Raw genomic sequence first — 9,602 nt, 5'->3', positions numbered from 1 at the left:
AGAGAGATCACTTGATCATTGCCTGTTGGGTTCACTCCCTCTGGGGCACTTGGCATTGGCCACTGTCATAGAATCATAGAATATCAGGGTTGGAGGGGACCTCAGGCGGTCATCTAGTCCAACGCCCCGCTCAAAGCAGGACCAATTCCCAACTAAATCATCCCAGCCAGGGCTTTGTCAAGCCTCACCTTAAAAAACTTCTACGGATGGCGATTCCACCACCTCCCTAGGTAACCCATTCCAGTAGACAGGATACTGGGCTAGATGGACCTTTGGTCTGACCCAGTAAGGCCATTCTTATGTCCCAACCCCACACTGTGCTCCAACCAGTCAGTGCTGGTTTCTCAGCCCCATAAACATTCCACCTGCAACTGCTCCATGAACACTACAAGCACCAGGAAAAAAATTCCAGGTTATGTCCCCAAGCAAACTGTCCTCGAAGATATCCACAATGAGATGTCTTTCTCACTGTGATCCTGCATATTGCAGAACTTCCTGAAGGTCTGCATATTCAGGAGAATCATTTGCAACATTAATGAGAACAGTACTAAGCTCTATGGGCTCCATGCTTCTGTCAGATGGCAGAAGGGACTGTGGGATTTTTAAATAGCAATGCAGAAATTACGAAACGTGGAAGGTATCATGGGCTGGAGAAAGTTGCATGCTGGTAACTTGGCCCCCAGCTCCCAGAAATCCCTGGGCAAATTGTTACTATCTCATAAAACATGTCTCAAAATGGATTGCAGCAGATGTGTCAATATAAAATGTGGTGGACCAAGCACTCCTGGTGAGCAGACGCATTTGCCAGTGCAAGCAGCCAAGTATTCACCTGTCCCAGAGATAAACAAACTTCAGTGTCTGAATGCCAATGTAACTTAAGTTGACCAAAGTTTATAGTTTAGACATGGCGGCAGTCTCTATTGACCAGGTTTTGTTTGTCAAAAAGTTCAGTTTTCCCTAGAGTTAAAGTAGCTGTGTCATCTGGAAAGAAAGCTCTTCATGTCCTGGTGCTCTTGCAGGATGTATATGAAAAGAGCAGGTTAGCAATACTGTACAAACACTGCAGAGGTTGTACTTTTGTTTGGTTGGGTTTTTTTGGGTAGCCAGCAATATATTGGAAGGAAGTTTACAAAAGCTCTTTATAAACATTTTACACCAAAATGAAGGGACAGTTGAGGCAAATCCCCGCTATGGACACTTCTAGGCTTTCTATACCAAATATTACATCCCTCCAGTGCAAAAAAACCCAAAAACAAAATAAAACCCAACCACCTTTATGAAGAGTATGTTTTTGTCTTTAGGATATGTAAAATGTCAGCTATTTACAAAGTATTCTCAGAACAGATGCCACTTACAAGGTCTTCACTCTCTCCTCCCTTCATCTCCCCATTTCAAATGGCAAACTGAACACTTCCATATAATCAATACATGCTACACCTAAGTGTAAACATGCCCTTCTCTAGGCCTTTTCTATGCCTGTGTCTTGAAATGAGATGAGAAATAGAAAACAGCATTCTTAAAGAGACCATACAATCAATGTATATAATTTCTCAACACAGACAACATTTCGTAAGGAAAAAAATAATCCACTTGAGATCTGTAAGCATAACTCAATCGCAAAGGCAATTTTTATTTTGTAACACAAGTTATATAACTGAACATTTAAATCTAGGGGGAAAATGTTTCCATACCAAATGCCCTGTATCCTCTTCAATCCAGAGCAAATTTTTGGCCAAATGGAAATTTTGTTACCTGACATCCTCTCTTAGACTGGCCTCTTCCCCTAGTCAGAGACAATGGGCTGGACATTGATATTCCTGCAAATATGAGACTATTCAGAATTGTCTTATAGCCCTCTGCCACCTGAGTCAGACAAGTACTCACAAAGCAGTATGGAAACACTACATTTCTTAAGAGACTATATAACAGGGGTCAGCAACCTTTGGCACGTGGCTCGCCAGAGTAAGCACCCTGGTGGGCCGGGCCGGTTTGTTTACCTGTCGTGTCCACAGGTTCAGCCGATCATGGCTCCCACTGGCCGCATTTCAAGGTCCCGGGCCAATGGGGGTGGTGGGAAGCGGCGGCCAGCACATCCCTCGGCCCGCGCCGCTTCCAGCTGCCCCCATTGGCCTGGAGCGGCAAACCGTGGCCAGTGGGAGCTGCGATCGGTTGAACCTGCAGATGTGGCAGGTAAACAAAGCAGCCTGGCCCGCCAGGGTACTTACCCTGGTGAGCCACATGCCAAAGGTTGCTGACCTCTGCTATATAACTTTAACAGTGATGTTTTCAACTGTTTTAACTATATACACTATCTGGAACCTCGAAGTGCCATCATGAAGATATCCGAAGGACTTCTCATATGAGGCAGAATGGGGGAGACAGTCTCAGAAATGAACTCAGGTAACATGTTTTCCATTTTAGATTCTTTCCTCTCCCCGAGCCTGATTCCTTTGGCACATAGCAAACAGTAAAACAAATTACGGGAGCAATAAGCAGGACAGACATAAGGTCTCATCCTCCCTTTCCTAAAATTAGAAGCATTGATCTATTTTGGGAACACTATTTTAGAGTGCCTTCCTGCCAAAGGATGTTTCTGCAGAGAAGCAAAGGTCAAGCCAGTGGTGCTTTATATGTGTGTTGATGGTGGCAGTTTACTTAGACGTCCTCTGTGATGGCTGCCACCCTTTCTGCCCAGGAGATTCCCCAATGGGAAAAAAGTGTTGAGGGGCCTCTGATCCCTCCTGTAATAGGTTTATCTGCAAGGGAAAATGTTACAATGACACTTAGCAATGGAGGATTTGGGTGCTTTCAGGTTCAGACATGAAAGAAGGAAAACTGTTTTCCTGAAGTGATCCTATTAACCTATATTTTAACCGCTCTTCTCACATCCAGAATGTGCCTCAAATTCTCTTTTGGGTGTTGAGCCTTTGAGCAAATTCATGGGAGAATTATTTCCTGTGAAGTATGAAAATGAGAGTTAACTTTTGTTATAAATGGCTGTAGTGTATGAAAAAAACATCTTCCCTCTGTCAAACGTGCAATAAAAAGCTGGAAACTTATGAGAGCAGAGCTTCTGGGAAGACTTCTTGCCAGCGTATTGCAACAAGGAAGTATGTAAATAAAGAGAAATAGATGTCATTGGCTGGAATAGATGAGTTGTAACAGCTTGCAGCACTGAGTGCTGACCACACACAGAGAAGACTGGATTAAATTGTTGGTCCAGATAGATATACTGCCTTTAGGAGCCTTAACACCATGGGTGATCAACCAGAGACTCAGATGATCCTGAGAGCATACATTTGGATGTATTAAAATGCATATTGTTCAAATGAGCCCATGTTACTAAGTGATCCAGATTGCAAACAAGTCAGTATGATAGAGCGATTATTTACCAGCATGGATTTTATTTTTTTCAGGATCATTGACCAAGATATTGAATAGCATTAGCTCAAAAATAGATCATTGGAACACACCATTAGAAACATCTCCTGTTGGATGATGATTCCCCATTTATGACTATCATTACTGAGTTTTATCAGTTAACCAAGTCAGAATACACGTAAAATTAAGATTTTGCCTACTGAGAAGATGAGTGAAGACTTCTTTGGCAGATCCATTAGGGGAGGGGGGGAAGGCATACAGAAGTCGATTCAGCCATTTTTGAGCCAGAGCATTTCATCAGTCATTTTTAGTCTGTTTCCGTGGGGAAGAAAAGGTTCACCTTTGTTTTGCAGCGCGATGTGAATGGTTCCACCTGAAGCTGACTTAGTTCTTTGGATAACAGCTAGAATATTTCCTGGTTCTGGGTTTTGTATCTGCTCATGGCTTAGCCAGTCTGTTTGCTTTTGGTAACCCTTGTATATCGATTGTGCCAATATGACCAATATGTGCTCAGGAGGTGATCTGCTCCTCTTCAATATTTAGAATTAAATTAAGCAGGGCACACTAAGTACATTAATGGACCCTGGTCTGCAGAGCCAACCTGACTGCTCTTGACTCTGGAAAGTGGATCCTGTGAGCCCACTCTGACCTCGAACATATGCTCTGCATACTTGGGTGCCACAGCTGATCTCTCAATTGTGAGAGGATGATATCTGTAATCATGACTATGGGAGTTTGGATTGCAATGGGAAAATCCTACCATCATGGACTACCACTGGGAGTCTGAACCTGTTCCGCTGTTGGCAGAAAGCACTCTGAATTATCTTTGCATCTCTTGCTGGGAATGGCTCCTGGCCTGTCAGAGCAATCTCCAAAGGGATGTGGAGGAGCCTGAAAAGTTAGAGAATATCTATTCTGCACTGTCCTCCAAATCCCCTTGCCTGAACCATCCATTTGGAACCATCCATGTGATAACTAGAATATTCTGCCTCCAGGCCTACTTCTGGAGCTCTTTCCTGTTTTCTAGTGGTTTTTTCTCTGCCTTTTCAAGAAGCAAAGGATGGTCATCCTCAGAGGACTGTTTTTTTTCCTTGTCTTGTTCACTTTTGGATTTTAGCCTGCAGTTGAGGTGGAGATGGGTCTCATGCTCTTTCACAGATAGAACTGGTGTGATAGGGTTCACTCACCACTGCAGCGCCTCCTGCTGGCTGTCCTGGGGATTAGCTCTACTAGCCAGTGCACCTTCTTCTGGTGATATCTTGCTGCCATCACTTCTGCTCCAAACCAGTGTCCCTCCAGCTATGCCACAGTCTGTACTTCCTTTTCCAGGGGGACTGCAGTCTGCTGTCCAGCCGCTTCCCTCAGTGGCAACTGCAGCCCATTGCCTGGTCACTTCCTCAGTGGCGGTGGGGGGGGGAGGGGGGGGACAGGGACCCGGGCCTGTCCATTACTCTGGGTCCTGGCCTAGGGACCCTGTAGATGGCCACCTCTTACTGCATCCCCTCTGACTCCTCAATTCATTTCCCTGCACCGCTTCCCTGTGGCACCCTGCAAATCCCTGCAGCCAATTAGGAGCCATGTTTAGCTTCCCCCCTATACCCCATTGCTGCTAGCAGCACTGCTCTGTGCAGGGTGCTGGCACTCCTTCCTCCTGTTAGGAGCCTGATCTTCCCTCCTCAAGTTCTAGGCAGCTACTGGAGCTGCTCTGCCCCGCAGCTCTTCTTATATGGGCCTGCCTGGCCCTGACTGGCTGCTCCTCACAGCCCCTCTCTAATTAGATGACTCCTGTGCAGCCTCCCTAGGGATTTATTAACCCCTTGTGGGCAGATGCTCCATCACAGAGAGAAACATCCCTAAGAGTTCAGATATTCCTATTGGGAAGTACAGTCAGACAGGAAATCTGATTCCTTGCTCAATCACTATTACGTACTGAAGAACCTGGGACGAGAGACATGGTAGCTTTTCCCTTTTGAGGACTTGACCAAGGGAATTTGGACCTTCATTGGTCAGTCATCACCTGTTTACAATCCAACCAAAATTTAAATAGTTTAATCTTCAGTATTTCACATAATTATGCTACCCCTTTATTCAGGCAAGAACAGTGGTTTCCCATGCTTCTGAGGATTAGGTTCAAGTTTTCAGTACTAGTTTTGATTTTTATATTGCATTTAATTTATTTTTAACATTTCAGCTTGCACACCATCTTCTGAATCTGTGTGTGCACCCAGTGCAGCATCTAGATTTAAAGTCTTTGCACACCTAGCTGGCTGAACTGTTAAATTACATTTTTTTTGCACTTATATATGCATTCATGCATCTGAAAGCACTTTATAAATGCTAACTAATTCTCAGGCACAATGCTCTTGAAAGATAGGTAATGTTAATTTTACAAGTGAATAAACTGAACCATAGAAAGTTGAGTGACTTCCTCAAGGTCACAGCAAATGGTTGACAGAGGAAAAGAATCCAGGAGTCCTGGCTCCTAAGCCTCTGCTATAAACAGAGACCACAATGCTGTCCACTAGCATAAAAAGCAATAATTCACAAAAAAGAAATGTCTCCTTTCAAGATTTTAACATTAGGAAGTTGAGACCCACACCTAAGAACCTCTGTTACAGTAACAAAATATATACATATCCACATATTGGAATCTGTAAGATACCAAGAGTTGTCTGCAACACATACAAAACTCTCCTTTCCTGTGACACCTACAAAAAAACTGGACAACTGTTAGGCTGCTGGTATACTGAGACGACTGCCTATTATTCTGACCAATACTGTCTCATTATTTCTTTTTACTCCCTTCCATACCCATCCACTGCGTTGTTTTATACTTAGACTGTAAGCTCTTTGAGGCAGGGACCATCTTTTCTATTGTCTGTGCTGCACGTAGCACAATGGGTTTATGGTGTATGACTAGTAGTAGGGTCCTAGGTGCTACAATAATACAAATAAATGATAAAAGGTTAGAGCTTTCAGACATACAGGATCAGATGCCTAAAATGTTAGGCACTTTCCGTATCTATGTTATTTCTTTGAAGTAGGGTTATGGTCACAAAAGTGACTATGTTAAAAAAATTCACTATATCCATACTCAAAAGATCTGGTTCATAATGATATTTAGTTTTATACCTGCTTACTTTAACATAAATATGTTTTTTCTCTTATTATCCCAGAAGAGCCAATCCAGCTATGGAAGGAGTTGGGTTCTTTTTGGCTTATGGATCATCAATTGTTAACTATGCTCCAAATGTAAATTCCTTATTGGGGGTGGTGTTCAAGACAGAAAGAAAAGACAGTTACCTTTTCCGTAACTAGTGTTCTTCAAGATGTGTCTATTCCACAATAGGTGTGCGTGCTCACCACGTGCACCGGTGCCAGAAGTTGTTCCCCTAACAATACCCGTAGGGGAGCGCCCTAGTGACCCCTGGAATGGTGCCTCCATGGCACAGTAAAAGGGGTGCTGTGCACTCCCCACACCCTCAGTTCCTTCTTGCCAGACAACTCCAACAGAGGGGAAGGAGGACGGGATGTGGAATAGACATGAGCAACACATCTTGAAGAACACCAGTTGCGGAAAAGGTAACTGTCCTTTCTTCTTCGAGTGATTGCTCAAGTGTATTCCACAATAGTGATTCCAAGCTATATCTGCTGGAGGTGGGTAAGGGTTCACAAATTCTCAGGACAGAGCACAGCTCTGCCAAACCCGGCATCATCCCTGGTCTGAGAAACGATTGCATAATGCCAGGTGAACGTGTGAACTGAAGACCATGTGGCAGCCCTGCAAATGTCCTGAATGGGGACATGGGCTAAAAAGGCAGCCGACAAGGCTTGCGCCCTAGTTGAGTGTGCCCTTACAATTGACAGCGGAGGAATTCCCACCAGGACATAAGAGGTACGGATGCACGAGGTGATCCAGTTGGAGAACTGCTGAGTGGAGTTCGGATGACCCTTCATGCGCTCAGTCAAGGCGATGAACAGTTGTGAGGACTTTCTGAACAGCTTAGTCAGCTCCAGGTAAAAAGCCAGAGCCCGTCTCACATCCAGCAGGTGGAGGCAGCGCTCCTCACTGGACGCATGCAGAAAAATGTCCTGACCTATGTGATAGGCGGAGACCACCTTCGGGAGGAATGAAGGGTGGGGGCAGAGCTGGACCTTATCCTTATGAGCTCCTTGACTTTTATGTGGAGGGTCAGATCCTTGGGTCTGAATGTTCCCCACGTGGGCCCCCATCCCAGGTCCAACACGTCAGACACCAGTTCCAGCAACGGGGTCTTGCCCCTGAACAGGATCCCTTGTAGCATGTTTCTCGGGGAGAACCACCACCGTAGGGAGGTGATTACTGGTTCGGGCACCATGAGGACTTTTTCCATTCTGTCCCGAGGCCAACCAGAGCTGGAGGGGCCTCATTCTGGGTCTGGTGTGAAGGATCACATACATGAACGCCGACATGTGACCCAAGAGCTGGAGGCACACTCTGGCTGTTGTCAACCTTGTGATCATGTCGATGAATCCCTTCAGGGCCTCCAACCTGTCCGGTGGGAGGGAGGCTCTGGCTGACGAGGCATCCAGGACCACCCGATAAACTCTATGTGTTGTACTGGGACTAACGTGGACTTGGTGTTGTTTACCAACAGTCTCAAAGTGGTGCATGTGGACAGAAGGAGCGCCACATGATCCTGCACCTTGACCAACCAGTCGTCCAAATAGGGAAAGATCTGGACTCCCCAGTGCCTGAAGTAGGCCGCCATCACCGACACACTGGGGGCAGTGGACAGGCCAAACGGGAGGACCGTAAATTGGTAGTGCTCCTGCCCCACCGTGAAACGGAGGAAGTGTCTGTGTCCCTCAAATACATGAATGTGGAAGTACGCATCCTGCAGACTGAAGGCGGCGTACCAGTCCCCGGGATCCAGGGAGGGGATGATGGAGGACAGGGAGACCATGCGGAACTTGAGCTTCATCATGTACCAGTTCAGGCCTCACAGGTCCAAGATTGGCCTGAGCCCTCCTTTGGCCTTCAGGATAAGGAAATATCGGGAGTAGTACTCCTTACCTTTGAACTCCCCTGGAACCGCTTCCACTGCTCCTAGGCCCAGGAGCCGCCCCACCTCCTGCTCGAGCAGAGCCTCGTGCGAGGGGTCCCCTAGGAGGGGCAGGGGCAGGGGGTAGTTGGGCGGGGAGGAAGTAAACTGGAGGGTATAGCCCTGGGAGATGGTGTTGAGGACCCATCGGTCTGAGATCAGCCGCAACCACTCCGGGAGGAAAGCACATAACCAATCGGAGAAGGGAAGCTTTATGAGGGTGGATCCCTGATGAGAACTGGCAGGGCGCCCCCAGGCATCCTGTCAAAAGCATCTTTTCCCCGCCTGCTTGCCCTGGGAGGAGCCAGGCTGGGTGACAGGCCAAGGCTGCCACTGTGGTTGCCTCTTATAGTCCCATGACTTCTTATAAGTGATCTCGTATTCTGAACGGGTGGCCTGAGCGGGAGTCTGCTGCGGCTTGAACTTAGGTTTAGCTGGAGCCAGAACATAAAGACCCAGAGTCTGGAGAGTCATGCGGGAGTCTTTCAGGGCATGCAGCTTTGTATCCATTTGTTTCGCAAACAGAGCTTTGCCATCAAACAGGAGGTTCTGCAGGGAGGTCTGCGCCTCACTGGACAGCCCAGTGAGCAGGAGACATGACGCCCTTCTCGTGGACGCTGCGGAGGCCAGGGACCGCGCAGCTGTGTCCACTGCATCCAAAGCTGCCTGAAGGGTTGCCCTGGTAGCCATTGCGCCCTCCTCCACCAGTGCTTTGTACTCCTTCCTGTCACGCTCCTGGAGGGAGTCCTCGAACTTGGGCAGGGAGCCCCACAGATTGAACTCATACCAGCCCAGGAGAGCTTGGTTGTTTGCCATCTGCAACTGGAAGCTCAAGGACGAATACATTTTTCTTCCAAAATGAGTCCAGCCTCCTTGAATTTTTATTTTTTGGGGGTAGGGGCTGGTTGGCCCTGCTGTTCCCTGTGGTTGACCGACTTGACCACCAGGGAGTTAGGAGCAGGGTGAGTGTATAAGTATTCATGCCCCTTGGCAGGTACATCTTGGTAGAGATGGGGGCCAATGAGGCCGGGGTTTGCCACATGGCATTTGAAATTTTCGCCACTCCTTGGTGGAGAGGCAAGGCCACCCTGCCCAGTACTGAGGAGGACAGTACATTAAACAGGGAATCTGAGGGTG

This window comes from Mauremys reevesii, linkage group 3 (assembly GCF_016161935.1).
Source record: "Mauremys reevesii isolate NIE-2019 linkage group 3, ASM1616193v1, whole genome shotgun sequence".
NCBI lineage: Eukaryota > Metazoa > Chordata > Testudines > Geoemydidae > Mauremys > Mauremys reevesii.
The sequence above is the reverse complement of the archived record's forward strand: the minus strand, read 5'-3'. Positions refer to the sequence as shown.